Source organism: Rhipicephalus microplus, chromosome 6 (genome assembly GCF_043290135.1).
Source record: "Rhipicephalus microplus isolate Deutch F79 chromosome 6, USDA_Rmic, whole genome shotgun sequence".
In the NCBI taxonomy this organism is placed as follows: Eukaryota; Metazoa; Arthropoda; class Arachnida; order Ixodida; family Ixodidae; genus Rhipicephalus; species Rhipicephalus microplus.
In genome coordinates, this window is record NC_134705.1 from 91,088,772 (window position 1) to 91,105,646 (window position 16,875).

At 47.7% G+C, this 16,875-nt stretch overlaps 1 non-coding gene across 1 annotated transcript; it reads left to right on the forward strand.

The window, feature by feature from the left end:
* Positions 1 to 15,405: 15,405 nt before the first annotated feature.
* TRNAE-CUC (transfer RNA glutamic acid (anticodon CUC)) lies at positions 15,406 to 15,477 on the forward strand. The gene has a single exon. It is a non-coding gene; the product is annotated as a tRNA-Glu (tRNA).
* The last annotated feature ends 1,398 nt before the right edge of the window (positions 15,478 to 16,875 follow it).

Below are 16,875 nucleotides of genomic sequence, written 5' to 3' on the forward strand. Positions count from 1 at the left end.
CACTACCCTTCTCCTACCTCTTCTCTTGTGTCTCTTTAATTCCCATTCCCCCCTTCCCTGCGCATAACTGTGGCGGTGCCCTCGATTAAGAGAGGCAGTAACGGGACTGCGCTTTTTTCTTCCTTTTTCCTCTTTTCAAGGCCACTTGGTTGGGGAAAGTTAACAGTTGCTGCCGCTTTTTTTCTGTGGGGGCGCTGATAGTACGGGACAGCTCTCTTCGGGAAGCCGGAACGAATCAGTAGTGGACGACTTTTCTATGCGGGTTGGATATTTTATAGTGGCTAGAAACTTTTTCCTAGTGTAGCGAACGAGGCGGCAAAGCTGAGAGATTTTACTATACAGCCTCCAAAGGGCGCAACCACTACCTGGCGCGCGGCATTTGCGCATTCGAGTCTGCGCTCTCTGGCGCTTTAGAAACGAAGCTCCTTAAAACGGCACCCGTTTGTTTCTCGCAGCCGTTGTAGTATGTAACAGGTATAACATTTTCACCTCCAAGGTGGTGCCAGTGAGAGATTTCTTCTGTGCGTTGTTGAACAATAAAAAATAGTGCTCAATGTGCATGTCAATGGCTGCTAATGGGGAATGGGAGACAGGGGCATTCGGCTTATAGTTAACGCGCACGCTGCGATCCCCATTAGCAGCCATTGGCATGTGCATTGATCACTATCTGACAAGAAAGGGTTGCTACGTTATACTCGCTGGGAGTAACCTCCTTAGTTTTAGAAAAGTTAAGCGAGCGTTGAGCCTTAGTGCCATGAATACAATGAACTCGTATATACCATGAATGAACTCGAGGTGGTTAAAGGTGGGAAGTATATACGAAGCGCAAGCCGAAAGAAATTATAAGCCGAATTCTCCTGTCTCTCATTTCCCATTAGCAGCCATTGGCATGTACATTGAGCACTATCTGACAGGAAAAGGTTGCAACGTTATACTCGCTGGGCGTAACCTCCTTGTATTAGAAAAGTTTAGTAAGCGTTGGGCCACAGTGCCATGAATACAGTGAACTAGTATATACAATGAACTCGAGGTGGTTAAATGTGGGAAGTAGACCCGAAGCGCACGCAGTAAGAAATTGTGCGTGTGCCACCTCACGTTTAGTCATTGGAATGTCCGCCGAATGGCGGTGCTTCTATATGGGGAATATATGATGAAAAGATGCGAGATGGCGGTACTCGGAGTGTTGAATAGGTGGACGAACGAACACACAGACAGATGATTCGATAGACGCATGAGCGGAAGCAGGGGCGAATGCATGGACGAACTTAGGGACGGACGCACGAACAGACGCACGCACCGACGGGCGGATGGACGGAAGCAAGAACTAATGGAAGGACGAATGCTTCGCCCCACTCTCCATCATTCACTCCGTGGATATGCTGCCACCACCGCACTACAAAAGGCACATACGCAACTGCGCCTGTATCCTTAAGGCCACGTATAGTCGGTGCATAGCAAATTCGAAAAGCTTTCATGCACTAAGTGTTTGACATACGCACTAGGAACAGCAGGTCGCTATCTAGTTCAACTCCTAAAGGCGAACCTTTAGGGTCCCCTAATTCTTCACGGCCCCCAGTCCCCAGCAGCTGCGAAGCAACTGACCACGGCGGCGGTGAGATCTGCAACGCAGCAGAGGGTGCTAAGAATCTCTGGATCTGGACAGGCTGCCATTGGAACCTGAACTTGGCAACGTTTAGCGCTAGAACCTTATCTAGTGAGGGAAGTCTGACTGTACTGTTCGAGGAGCTAGAGGGTGTTAAACGGGATATAATACGGCTCAGTGAGGTTAGGAGGACAGATGAGGCCTATACGGTGCTACAAAATGGGCACGTCCTTTGCTATCGGGGCTTGGCTGACAGAAGAGAACTGGGAGTGGGGTTTATAATTCACAGAAACATAGCTGGCAACATAGAGGAATACTATATCAATAATGAAAGGGTGGTAGGTATCGCAATTAAACTGAATAAGAGCTACACGATGAAGGTGGTACAGGCTTACGCGCCTACATCCATCTATGATGGCACTTCAGTTGAAAGCTTTTATGAAGACGTGGAATCGGCAATGAGTAAGGTAAAAACTCAGTATACAATACTGATGGGAGACTTTAATGCAAAGATAAGGAAGAAGCAGGCTGGAGACCAGGCAGTAGAAAATTATGGTATCGGTACTAGGAACAACAGAGGAGAGCTACTAGTAAAATTAACAGAACGCAATAATTTACGGATTTTTAGTACCTTCTACCGAAAACGATGAAACCGCAAGTGGACATGGAGGAGCCCTAATGGCGAAAATAAGAAAGAAATAGGCTTTATAATGAGCGCACACCAAGGCATCGTGCAGGATGTGGAAGTGGTTGGCAAGGTACGATGCAGTGACCATAGAACGGTACGGGCTCGCATTCGCCTAGACTTGAGAAAAGAACGACAGAAAGTGATACGCAAAAAGCCAATCAATGAGCTAGCACTGAGAGGGAAAGTACAGGAATTCAGAGCCTCGCTTCTGAACAGGTACTCGGCTCTTAGTGAGGAAATTAACCTTACCATAGATACAATGAATGATAATCTGACGAGTATCATTACGGAGTGTGCAGTGGAAGTTGGAGGCAGAGTAGTTAGACAGGACACTGGCAAGCTTTTCCAGGAAACAAAGAATCTCATTAAGAAGCGTCAAATCATGAAAGTTTCAAGTACAACAGACAAAATAGAACTGACAGAGCTTTCGAAGTTGATTAATAGGCGTAAGGTATCCGACGTAAGAAGGTATAACATGGAGAGAATTGAACACGCTCTGAAAAACGGAGGAAGCGTCAAATCAGTGAAGAGGAAACTTGGGATAGGTAAAAAACGGATGAATGCACTAAGGGACAAAGAAGGCAAAATAACTACCAATATGGATAGGATAGTTAAAATAGCTGAGGAGTTTTACAGAGATCTGTACAGTAGCTGGGACAACCACGACTTTACTACTATAAGAACTAGCAGTAACCCAGATGACACCCCACCAGTAATGATAGAAGTCAAAAAAGCTTTGGAGAGCATGCAAAGAGGCAAAGCTGCTGGTGAGGATCAGGTAACAGTAGATCTGCTGAAAGATTGAGGACATATTATGTTAGAAAAACTAGCCACCTTGTTTACGAGGTGTCTCCTGATGGGAAGAGTACCAGAGTCGTGGAAGAACGCTAACATCGTTATAATACATAATAAAGGAGATGACAAGGACTTGAAGAATCACAGGCCGATTAGCTTGCTCTCTGTAGTATACAAGCTATATACAAAAGCAATTGCTTACAGAGTGAAGAAAACAATAGAATTAAGTCAACCAAGGGAACAAGCAGGATTTCGCACAGGCTACTCAACAATCGACCACATTCATACTATCAATCAGGTAATGGAGAAATGCTCAGATTATAACCAACCACTCTACATAGCCTTCATAGATTACGAGAAGGCGTTTGATTCAGCAGAAATATCAGCCGTCATACAGACACTGCGGAATCAGGGCGTCGATGAAGTATATATAAACATCCTGGAAGAAATCTACAGGGGATCAACTGCTACCATAGTGCTTCATAAAGAAAGCAACAGAATACCAATCAAGAAGGGTGTAAGGCAGGGGGACACAATCTCCCCAATGCTATTTACCGCGTGCTTACAGGAGGTTTTCAGAAGCCTAGAATGGGAACAGTAAGGGATAAGAGTGAATGAGAGTACCTTAGTAACCTGCGCTTCGCCAATGACATTGCATTGCTGAGTACCTCAGGCGACGAATTGCAACTCATGATTACGGAGTTAGACAAGGAGAGCAGAAAGGTAGGTCTTAAAATTAATCTGCAGAAAACGAAAGTAATGTACAACAACCTCGCAAAAGATCAGCGCTTCGAGATATGTAATAGTGCTCTTCAAGTTGTAAAAGACTATGTCTACTTAGGGCAGGTAATAACCGCGGAGCCGAACCACGAGATTGAAGTAACTAGAAGAATAAGAATGGGCTGGAGCACATTTGGCAAGCACTCTCAAATTATGAAAGGTAGATTGCCACTATCCCTCAAGATAAAGGTATATAACAGCTGTATCGTACCGGTACTTAGCTACGGAGCAGAAACCTAGAGACTTACAAAGAGGGTTCAGCTTAAATTGAGGACGACGCAGCGAGCAATGGAAAGAAAAATGGTAGGTGTAACCTTAAGAGACAAGAAAAGAGCAGAGCGGATTAGGGAACAAACGCGGTTTAAGGATATCATAGCTGAAATCAAGAAGAGGAATTGGACATGGGCCGGGCATGTAGCACGTAGACAGGATAACCGCTGGTCATTAGGGGAATTAACTGAATTCCAACAGAAGGCAAGCGGGTTAGGGGGAGACAGAAAATTAGGTGGGAAGATGAGATTAAGAAGTTTGCGGGTATAAATTGGCAGCAGCAAGCACAGGACCGGGTTAACTGGCGGAACATGGGAGAGGCCTTTGTCCTGCAGTGGACGTAGTCAGGATGATGATGATAATGATGACATAATCTACCAGACGAAGACGTGTGCACCGCGTTAGTAAACTACGGAAAAGTGACCGAAGTAACAAAAGAACGATGACTCGTCCATGGAATTGCTGACAAAGGATCCTCGACCAGGATAATAAACCTGCTGCTGAAAAACGCCGTGACCATCGAAGACTTGCCACACCAGCTCCGAGTGGGTGGCATAAACACGCTTTTAGTTGTGCCAGGATGGATTCCACTTTGCTTACGGTGCCAACGAACGGGCCATATACGCCTGGACTGTCGCGTACCTTGCTGCGGCCGGTGCGAACGTTACGGGCAGGAAGACAGTGAATGTGTCCAGACCTACGCCAGCGTGTTCGGGCCTGTGCCTGGTAATCGCGTCGCGGAATATCTAATGGACGAAGTTGATGCATAAGACGTCGGCGGCAGCAAGATTAAGGGTCCGGTGTTCACGCCCCTCTCTAAGGGCCCGAAGGACGACGGATGCGAAGCAGCTCAGGAGGAGCAAAACGGTCGTATAAGTTAACACAGCAAAGACCTTAGCATCGTACTGTCAGACAAAAAGCGCGACAAGAAGGACGTAAGTACCACGACGTTGGCCGAACAGCCTAAAGTGATGGACGCCTCTAGTAGGGGGGAGAGGGTCATGCGCAAGGCGTTCGCGCGAGAAGAGTACTAAAGAGGACGCAGGACAACAGAAAACCATTGGAAGTGAGCCGGCAGCCAAAACATTTGCACACAGGTGACTCGGGTCCGAGTTCAAGCCGAACGTCGCGGCGCGCGCGCGTCTACCGCCCAAGCCACCCTTGTAGCCACGGGAGACAGACTATCAACGAAGAACCAAAATCAGTCGGTGGCAAAAAATGTGACAAAGATGGCTTCATCATTATGTAAAGCGTGTGGATGAGGCACAACTTGTTCGTGTATAACAACAAATTCAACCGTTAAAGCCAGGGTTGTATTACGTGGCGAGGTAAAAACCATGTAGTCGGCACTAGCGTACGCGCGGCCTTCACAACATGAAACAGAGTTACGTGTGGCTACTTTATATGTGCGTGGCCTACGCTCTAGACAAAAGCAGTATCAGGTTAGTCACCTCTTTCTCGAGAACGACCTCGATATCGTAGCGGTACAGGTAACGAAGGTCTAAAGCCAAGAACAAGCGGAATTTATGGTCGAACCTTTTAGGCCCCGTAATCTTGTTTGTATTTGTCACTCTGTCGGTACTTCGGGGGTAGGGGGGTGGGTGCACCCTCTTCTTGTGCAATTGCTTTGGGTTAGTTGATAAATGTGTTCGTATTACCTATGATGGCCGTCTAGTCTCGTGTGATTTTGTGGAGTTTTGTGTGAAATAGCGTATTACTTGTGTATATGCACCAAACAGCGAAACTGAGCAGTTACTCTTCTTTGCATGTGTCGAAGACTATTTAAAGTGTGAAAGAAATGTGATAATTCTGGGCGATTTCAACTGCGTGTCTTTCAGATAACATAGGAGCAAAAGACTAACCACACATGGTCAAAGCACCTAAATTGTTGTCAGAACTTATGCAAGATAGGGGGTTGGAAGATGTAGGCAATGTTGTGCTAAATGGAAATCGCCTTAGGTACACGCATTTCCAGCACGATTGCTGTGCCCGATTAGACATAGCGTACGTATCAGAAGCACTTGTGCCGCTATGTACCAGTTATAAGCATAAACCTGTAGCCTTCAGTGACCATAGCGCCGTAATATTTACGATAGGTGTGAAAAACGAAAAGCCAATCTTTTCGTGGAAGTTGTGGAAACTGAATAATAAATTGTTAAGCGATGAAGTCTTCGTAGACAAGGTTAAAATGCTTATCGATAAAATACTCTTGACTGAGTCGGGGCGATCGGTCGCGGCCTGGGAAGAGTTCAAGAAAGAAGTTAAAATTGCTGCAAGCGAAAGATCATGCACGGTGCGTTACAAGGAAAAAAAGAGGGCAGCATATCCACGGGGTGAATGATGGAGAGTGGGGCAAAGCATCCGTCCGTCCATTCGTTCTTGCTTCCGTCCGTCCATGCGTTCGACTGTGCGACCGCCCGTGCGTTCATCTGCCCGTCTGTGCATGCATGCGTCTGTTCGTGCATCCATCCCTGCGTTCTTCCATGCATCCGTCCCTGCGTCCGTCCATGTGTTCATCTGTCCGTGCAGCCATCCGTGCGTCCGTCCATGCATCTGTCTGTCTGTCTGTGCGTTCGTCCATCTATAGTCAACACTCCAAGTACCACCATCTCGCATCTTTTCGTCATATATTCCGCATATAGAAGCACTGTTGTTCAGCGGGTATTCCAAGGACTAAACGAGAGGTGTCACACGCACACTTTCTTATGGCTTGCGCTTCGTGTCTACTTCCCACCTTTAACCATTTCGAGTTCATGGTATATAATAGTTCACTGTATTCATGGCACTGCGGCTCAATGCTCGCTAAACATTTCTAAAACCAAGGAGGTTACGCCCAGCGAGTATAACGTAGCAACTCTTTCTTGTCAGATAGTGCTCAATGTGCATGCCAATGGCTGCTAAGGGGGAATGACAGACAGGACAATTCGGGTTTTAGTTAACGCGCACGCTGCGAATTTTTTATTGTTCAACAACCCAAACAAGAAATCTCCCACCGGCAACACCTTGGAGGTCAAAATGTAAAACTGGTTACACACTACTACTACGACTACGAGAGACGAACAAATGCCGCTATAGGGAGCTTCGCCCTTAAAAACAGCTCGAAAAAGCGGACATAGAAAAATACAGAGGAGCAGTTATACGGCACGCGCAGAGCACTTTCAGATGGGCGAAACACCGACGAAACGCTCACTGTGTGAAAAAAAAAGCGCTGCGTGTCCCGTAATGAAATCAAACGCATAAAATATGGGGAGGTGACCAGCATGAACAAACAAATGATAAAACAAGCGTTTGTCGATTATTACAAAGAATAGCTGGGAGGCAGCGGTAAAAGATAAAAAGCCTTGGACGGCGAGGTTTTGTCAATATTGCCTATATACTGGATAATAAGACTACCGAACGCCCGGATGTTTAGTTTAGCCTGGAAATTCATCTGGCCAGACGCCATTGTGCGTAAGCTGATCCACCGGGGAGGCTCTTAATCCCTTCGGCACCCAGTCGGCCAGACGTTGTCGAAGATTTGAGTAATTAGCCAGACAATGCAGCAAGCGAAGGCGAGTTCCCGTCTTTCAAATGCGGACCCTTTTGTCGTCTCGTCGAGCAGAAGCGGTGACTGATGCTCTCAGCGACTCATCGGGCGACGGGGAAGCTGGTGTGACTGGCGCCAGAGCTGAAGGGGGAGCGGCGCTTTTTTAATCCTCAGTCAAGTAGCCGACCGGCCGACTGCCTATGCTCGTCAGGCATTGTCCATGCTAGCCGGAGGATGAGATGTCGTGTCGCCACGACATCGTAAACAGTTCCAGAGAGGACAAAAAAGACAGCATCTTCCTGGAAAAGACCGCGGCGGCCACCGCAAATCACCCTGCTAATTAAGCGAACAAAATCGGCGGACCCTTTGATGTATGCTGTCCGGATCGTGGGACCTCTCGACTAGCGGCACACACACGACGAGGAAGAGCCCTGCTGGCGCCAAATTGCAGTGCAGTGTTCACGACCCAATATTGGACGTTCACGTGGACTGTGCATGCTTGTCCCCCTCACCTGTTGTGCGTGTGTGATTGGTGCTCCACTCGGAGAGGAGGAGCCCGACAGGGCTTAAAACGACGCCGCAGAGTGCTGGACGTCGCTCTGAACTATGTAACGTTCAACCACCACGCTCGTGGTTTGTGAAACCACTAACCCTTCTTTTCTGTAAATATGTGTAAATAGTGCCATAAACATGTTTTGTGTTTTCGTATCCTCCAGCGACCTTTCTTCGACCTTAACAACTGGTGGCAGCGGTGGGATGCCATCAGCGACCTTCTTCCTTCCGAACCCCAACAAGTTGTTAGGCATGGGAAGGAGGAATTTGCAGATGAAGGCATCCCACCGCTGCCACCAGTTGTTATGTCGAAAGAAAGGAAGTTCGCTGGAGGATATGAAAACAAAACATGTTCATGGCACTATTTACACATTTTTACAGAAAAGAAGGGTTAGTGGTTTCACAAACCACGAGCGTGGTGGTTAAACGTTACATAGTTCAGACCGACGTCCAGCACTCTGCGGCGTCGTTTTAAGCCCTGTCGGGCTCCTCCTCTCCGAGTGGAGCACCAATCACACACGCACAACAGGTGAGGGGGACAAGCATGCACGGTCCACGTGAACGTCTAATATTGGGTCGTGAACACTGCACTGAAAGGTGGCGCCAGCAGGGCTCTTCCTCGTCGTGTGTGTGCCGCTAGTCGAGAGGTCCCACGATCCGGACAGCATACATCAAAGAGTCAATTTTGTTCACTTAATTAGCGGGGTGATTTGCGGTGGCCGCCGCGGTCTCTTCCAGGAAGATGCTGTCTTTGTTGTCCTCTCTGGAACTGTTTACGATGTCGTGGCGACACGACGTCTCATCCTCCAGCTAGCACGGACAATGCCTGACGAGCATAGGCAGTCGGCCGGTCGGCTACTTGACTGAGGATTAAAAGAGCGCCGCTCCCCCTTCAGCTCTGGCGCCGGTCACGCCAGCTTCCCCGTCGCCCGATGAGTCGCTCAGGGCATCAGTCACCGCTTCTGCTCGAAGAGACGACAAAAGGGTCCGCATTTCAAAGACGGGAACTCTCCTTGGCTTGCTGCATTGTCTGGGTAATTACTCGAATCTTCAACAGCGTCTGGCCGACTGGGTGCCGAAGGGATTGAGAGCCTCCCCGTTGGACCAGCCTACGCACAATGGCGTCTGCCCAGACGAATTTCCAGGCCAAACTTAACAGCTCCTCCGCCGCCCGGAAAATCTCGGCTGGCCAGCGCTCCCAACCGCTGGGCACGAAGAGAATGGTTGGTGACGAGGACGATGGCCTGGCTTTCTCCCTCCATCTGCGAACTCGAAACCAACTCCCAAACCAGCTCACAATGATCGACAACAGCAAGGCGAACCACACAACACAATACCATGCTGAAGTCAAGCACACTGGAACCGCTTAAATCTCTCCAGGCTTCTCAAGAAACACAAAAAAATTCTACTCTGAAATTTTGACACAATTTGGTGCCGCCAAAGTTACAATCATGGATGTGGAGATGCTCACCAAAGATGTAACATATTGCCGTGTGAGAAAAGCACACAAGGGCAAATATAATTTGGCCCCAAATAACCATAATTACACTCTTTAAAAACTTACTTTCTTCTGCCATCTGCCCTACAATGTTGTAACTAATCTGATAACTCAACACTAACTTAATAATAGGCAACTACATGGTTTTCACACGAATGCTGCCAGACCCTATACACAAGGTATCTGTGCACATTCTTCATTTCTCTCATGACATACTTTCAAGGTGTATAGTCGAGAGTATCTACTCGTATAACACACGGAAGCTAATGAAAAACTCTCACAACAAATCTTACCAATATATCAGTCTAACAAGTCTTATCAATGCTAGAAATGTGTCTAGCCTCACAATTTGGTGAACGCCACGCTCTTACTTCAAGTGATCATACGATCCTTATAAGCCATCACTAAAACAACAAAAATGAAGTAAACCTTGCGTACTAATACGCTCATTTGCTGGATGTAGTTTCATGTCAGCCCATGTTTTTAAAGAACGCACAGGGCTATGCTGTGCGCCCTAGCACGACATCATACTTTCATTCAAAGGACGGTAGCACACCAATCACAGATCTAACCATAGGCCATTTCCCTATAACTCAACTCAAAACACTTGCAATGCTTTTTAAAAAAATATCTAGAAGGGAAAAACTATCCAAACAAACTAGCCTTGGAGATGCCACAGGAATACCACTTTAAAACCAAATATAATCAAACAAATATGTTTCCAAAAAAAAAAACTCCTGTGTCTGACTCTCCAGCCTACAGCTGTCGCTCCTTCTTCAGTCGTGCACGCGGCGGTCGTGGTCTTCGATTCTGAAAACGCACGAGACAACAACGTGCACGAGCAACAAGCTGAACTGCAGCGTTACGCCTCATTTGCGATTTCGGCCAACTTCTGTCAATCTGGCGTAGGGAACCCGAGCAATGCAAGGGAATAAGTGACGGTGTCCTCCTTGGTCTAGCTCCCGAGCGGTATTTAGCTATTGTGGCCTTTCTTCTAGGACCATGACGACACTCTTTTCCATGAAAAGCTCTAAATCTCCATCGCGCATTCCGTCGGGAGGACTCGCGCTGTACACTACCATTTCGCCGCTTGTGCCTTACTGCACGACACAAAGACCTTGTTGTTGAACTGCTCGCGCTCCTGGGAGCTATCGGCAACTGCACTGTTACCGTCACTCTCTACATTCGCTGCTTCTGAGCTTTCACAGGTGTTCTTGATCACTTCCACATTGTTTGCAAGTTCCACCATTGCGACAAACACAGTTGAGGTCTGCACCAGATTGTCTACAGCTATTCTAGCTGTTTCGCTAACAGTTAACTGGCACAGCACCTCGTCGCACTTGCTCTGGCCTTCGTCGGCCTTTCTACTTAGCGCAGCATCATTCGCAGCACTCAAACTCGATACGCCTTCGAATCTGCTATGTTCACACGTGCTAGCCTTCTCTAAAGCTATGGGCTGCACCTCGCACTTCTCGTGCGCTACACTTGCTAATGGCTGAAACTTCCGCCTCATCGCCTCGATTTTCTGTTCCAATTGTTCGAGCACCAAGGCGCGTGCTCGATCACGCTCTTTTCTATCCATTTCCCATGCCTCTTTTTCGCGTTCCTCTTGTTTCCGTTCCTCTCGTTCCGGTTCCTCTTGTTTTGGTTCCCGTTGCTTTCTTTCTTCCTGTTTTTATTTCAGACTTTCCTCCAACTGCTCTCTCTCCTGCTCTCGTTCCATTCTTTTCGTTTCTTCTCTTTCCTCCCTATCCCTTCTTTTCTTTTCTCTCCTTTTTTCCCTTGTCTTCCCTTTCTTTTCTATTCCTGCTTTCCTTTTCTTTTCTTTCCCATTCCTCTCTTTTCCGTTCCTCTCGTTCGCGTTCCTCTCACTCCCGTTCCTCCATTTCCTATTTTTCAAAAATCTCTACTGCGTTTTGAATCTCGTCCTCACTGGCTTTTTGCGAGATCAGCCTCACAATCGCTGTCCTGCCCATTCCTTCCTCTACTTCAATGCCTAGACACTTACTCACAGTCAAAAGTTCATCTCTTAGCATTGCCTACCACGAAATGATTGCCGCTGTACTTTGGTCCTGCATCTCACACATACTTGGGTGATCCCTCTAACTCACAAATAGGTGATCCCCTAACGCACATACAATCCGGCTTCTAATCAATTCACACTCACAAAATGAAGCCTGGAAAGTTATAGCAAAGACCAAGCACTCACCACATCACAGCACCATGTCGCGAAGTTCATCTCACCGCTGCCAACCAGTTGTTGGGGTTCGGAAGGAAGAAGGTCGCTGATCGTACCCACCGCTGCCACCAGTTCTTATGGATGAGAAGGAGGAATTTGCAGATGATGGCATCCCACCGCTGCCACCAGTTGTTATGTCGAAAGAAAGGCCGTTCGCTGGAGGATACGAAAAAAAAACATGTTTATGGCACTATTTACACATATTTACAGAAAAGAAGGGTTAGTGGTTTCACAAACCACGAGCGTGGTGGTTGAACGATACATAGTTCAGAGCGACGTCCAGCACTCTGCGGCGTCGTTTTAAGCCCTGTTGGGCTCCTCCTCTCCGCGTGGAGCACCAATCACACACGCACAACAGGTTAGGGGGACAAGCATGCACGGTCCACGAGAACGTCCAATATTGGGTCGTGAACACTGCACTGCAAGGTGGCGCCTGCAGGGCTCTTCCTCGTCGTGTGTGGGCCGCTAGTCGAGAGGTCCCACGATCCGGGCAGCATACATCAAAGGGTCCGCCGATTTTGTTCGCTTAATTAGCGGGGTGATTTGCGGTGGCCGCCGCAGTCTCTTCCAGGAAGATGCTGTCTTTGTTGTCCTCTCTGGAACTGTTTACGATGTCGTGGTGGCACGACGTCTCATCCTGCGGCTAGCACGGACAATGCCTGACGAGCATAGGCAGTCGGCCGGTCGGCTACTTGACTGAGGATTATAAAAGCGCCGCTCCCCTTTCAGCTCTGGCGCCAGTCACGCCAGCTTCCCTGTCACCCGATGAGTCGCTGAGGGCATCAGTGACCGCTTCTGCTCAAAGAGACGACAAAAGGGTCCGCATTTGAAAGACGGGAACTCGCCGTTGCTTGCTGCATTGTCTGGGTAATGACTTAAATCTTCGACAGCGTCTGGCCGGCTGGGTGCCGAAGGGATTGAGAGCCTCTCCGGTGGACCAGCTTACGCACAATGGCGTCTGCCCAGACGAATTTCTAGGCCACACTTAACATGGAGCAGCCAATTTATGTTGGAGAAATAGCAAAGGCCATTGACGAATTGACTGAAGGTGAAACGCTCGGCCCAGAACGACTAGGTGCCACATTTTACAAAACATTCAAAGATGCGCTGACGGAGGTACTTTCTCGCCTCGTTGCAGAAGCTTATGAAGTAAAGGAAATGCCGCCGTCCTTTTGAAGGTCTTATATCGTACTTATCCCAAAGAGTAATGACCCGGTAAAGCTCTTGTCGGTGAGCATTTATCGCCCCAATGAGCCTCACTAACACAGACTATAAGGTTTTTATGAAGGTGCTTGTCAAGAGGTTACAAAGTGTGATTTATGGGTATTAGTAGGACCACACCAAACATGTAGATTTAAGGGTCGAACAATTGGCACCTACATCCACACCGCGAGGAGCATTCTCGAGTGCTGCGATGTATGGGACAGCCAAGTAGTGATGTTGCAACTAGACCTGGAAGAGGCTTTTGACCGTGTTGTGCATGCAGTAATATTTTCAATAAAGGAACATGTAAATGTTGGAAGTGTTATATTAGATGGCGTAAAATTGTCGTATAGGAACAGCTTTGCTAGCCTTGTTATCAACAAGAAAGTCAAGAAAAACTCTCCAACTGCTAGGAGTACTCGTCAGGGATGCCCAATTTCCACATTGTTTTTGGGCTTGTATATCGAGCCCTTTTGTTTGGACATAGCTTGCAATGATAAAATACATGGCTTTCAGGTAATGACTACTGAGGTCAAAGTATTGTCACACGCAGACGATATCGCTGTTTTTTGCAAGGACAGGGAAAGCATTAGTGAAGCAGTTAGCGTAGCAGATAAGTGCTCCAAGTGGTCAGGCAGTGCTTTACATTGGGATAAGGGTGCAGGTTTCTGGCATGGAACCTGGGACGAAAAGCCTGACGTCTTCGAAAAGGTGAAGTGGAGCTCCATGCCGACGAAGTACCTTGCTGTACAATTGCAGAGTTATAATTATCCCACTGAATATGGGAAAGAAGAGACGGAAAATTTAAGAGAGAAAGTGAAAAAACGGGGAGGGAAAAACCTCTCGATATTCGCGACGCCAACGGTCTGCAATATATTTCTAGCGGCCAAAATTTGGTATGTACTTCAAGTGCTGTGCATGAACCACTCAAACATACAAAAGGTACCCAGAGTTTTTGCCACTTTTGTTTGGGCCTCCAAGGGGGAATGCTACAGCCGTAAAAATCTTTCCCGCTCAGTGAAGGCGGGTGAGCTGGGACTAGCCCCCTTATTTTTCAAGCAAATAGTTTCAAGGTTTATTTTTTGCGTGATCCTTTCCTGCGCACTATGCTTCAAATTAGATTAGGCTGTTACCTATCCGAATTTGTTGTATCATGCTGTTGTGCTGGGCGCATAGGCATTCATGGTTATCTGCGTGCAGTGGTGTCTGCTTCAATATACTAAAAGTAGGGTATTCTTTATAGTATCTAAGTGGGGTGACAAAAAGACAACTATATAGGACCTTACCGACGTAATGCTGCCTGTGCCGATGTACCGTACGATGTATGGAAAAGGTCCTGGGAAAAACGTCCTGAAAAGGGTTAGAAAAAGGGGGGTGCGACCATCATCAGCAAAGACTTTTTTCTTTCAACTTCACACCAACACGCTTCCGGTAAAACCATGGCTACAGGAAAAGGGTTTACTTGTTCTATGGTCCATTATTTGTCTTTCATGTCACAAGCCAGAGAGCACTGATCACCTATTTTTAGATTGTTTAAACGCGACATTTTTGGGACACTCTGAAACAAAATTTAAAAATGAACTACATTTACACCTTATGGTATCCATTTTCCACCTGTTTATGGTGACACTGGCATACCGTATTATATGTTTATGTTATATGTTTATGTGGTTAAGTATGCACGCTATCTGGGAAGCATCCTTGGCATGTCATCTTGATGATGAGAGAGATCTCTTATCTCTCTCATCTTGATGTTAATGCACGCTCTGCCAGAGAATACTTCATTGAAAGCATAGCCTATATGAGAGATGTATTTATTGCAGGCGAAGAGCAGCCAGAGTGGCTACCTGTATTGAATCAGTTTGTCGCGCTTAAACGTATTTAATCATACTACACCCAGCAAAGTGTGGTTGGCGTTTTTCAATGCGTTTTTGTACTTGTTGCGAAAGTGTTTTTATTATTATGTGTACATGATGTACTTAATTCTCAAAAAGAAAAAAAAACTGGCGTAGTCTAGTGGCTAGGATACCGGCGCTCACCCAGGACGCCCAGGTTCGATTCCCAGTGTCGGAAAGTTTGGTTACGGTCTCATGGTGTAACGGTTAGCACTGTGGACTCTGAATTCAGCAATCCGAGTTCAAATCTAGGTGAGACCTTTCCTTTCTTCTATTACTCTATAGCGTTTATATATACGATTAGAATAATTCAACAAGCTACCTGGAAGGGACATTTTAGAAATGGCAACCTTCGTTCCGGCGTAGTCTAGTAGCTAGGATACCTGGCTCTCACCCAGGAGGTCTGGGTTCGGTTCCCAGCGTTGGAAAGTTAGGTTGCGGTCTCATGGTGTAACCTATAGCACTCTGGACTCTGAATTCAGTAATCCGAGTTCAAATCTCGGTCAGACCTTTCCTTTCTTTCATTACTCTATAGCGTTTATTTATACGATTAGAATAATGACACTAGCTGCCTGGAAGGGACTTTAAAAATGGCGACCTCCGTTCCGGCGTAGTCTAGTGGCTGGGATACCTGGCTCTCACCCAGGAGGGCCGGGTTTGATTTCCGGTATCGGAAAGTTACGTTGCGGTCTCATGGTGCAACGGTTAGCACTCCGGACTCTGGATCCAGCTATATGAGTTGAAATCTCGGTGAGGCATTTCTTTATTTTATTACTCAATAGCATTTATATACACGATTTGAATGATTCAACTACCCGCCTGGAAACGACTTCTTCTAGAGACGATGACCTCCGTTTCGGCGTAGTCTAGTGGTTAAGATACCTTGCTCTCACCCAGGAGGCCCGAGTTCGTCATTCTTTTTCCGGCACCGCAAGCGGACGGTCGCGGAATCATGAGCTCCAACGGAACGGCGATAGCGGTCCGTGCCGGCCGCGGAAACAGGATCGATGGTGAAGATGATAAGGACTACGAGATCGCTCTGTCTACATTGCCCACCGGCCACCTTGTACTGAACACGTTGTTTTTGCACAGCGACGTGCGTGAGAGGCCTTACAGGGTCGAGGATTTCCAGGACGCCCTCGGATCGGTTGGTGTGCTTCCTTACGTCGTGGCGTTAGGCGCATACCAAATTAACTATGTGTGGGCGGAGACCTTGAACACCAGGGAAGCCGACAAGGAACTAGCTGTGGTAAAGGTACTTAAAGTGAAAGACTGCCGGTGAGTCATCTTTGACCCAGAGGGCCAGCAGCGAAGCTTCGCCTCCACTGGATGCTTCACGGCGTCCAAGACGAACATATTCGGACAGCCTTTGCGGCCTTTGGCAACGTCACCGAGGGGACTCAAGGGCGTTGGCGGGTTCAAGGTGGAAAGAAAAAGGTTTCAACCACAACAACCGTCCTGCCGAAATTGAAGCCCGGATACAACGTGGACAACCTTCGCCATCAGGTCCGTGTTGCAGGGGAGTTTGTCCTCGTTGTGGAGCCCGGGCGAGCCGTGCAGTGCCCACAATATCATGGCACGGGACACGTACGCCGGAACTGCAAGGTGCCCTGGTGCTCCAAGGGCCCTCGTTATGGGCATGCGGGCGCGGACTGCGTACGCACTGACGCGTCAGCAACCGGGCAAACAAAGCCTGACCACCGTGAGAAAATAATGGATGTTGCCGAGCCAGAGGAGGCGGCTCGGGGCAGCGACGAGGCCACAAAGCAGGCTGGACCACGAGACTCGTTGGCGTCTTCCTGCGGTGAAGCCACGAAAAGGAACGC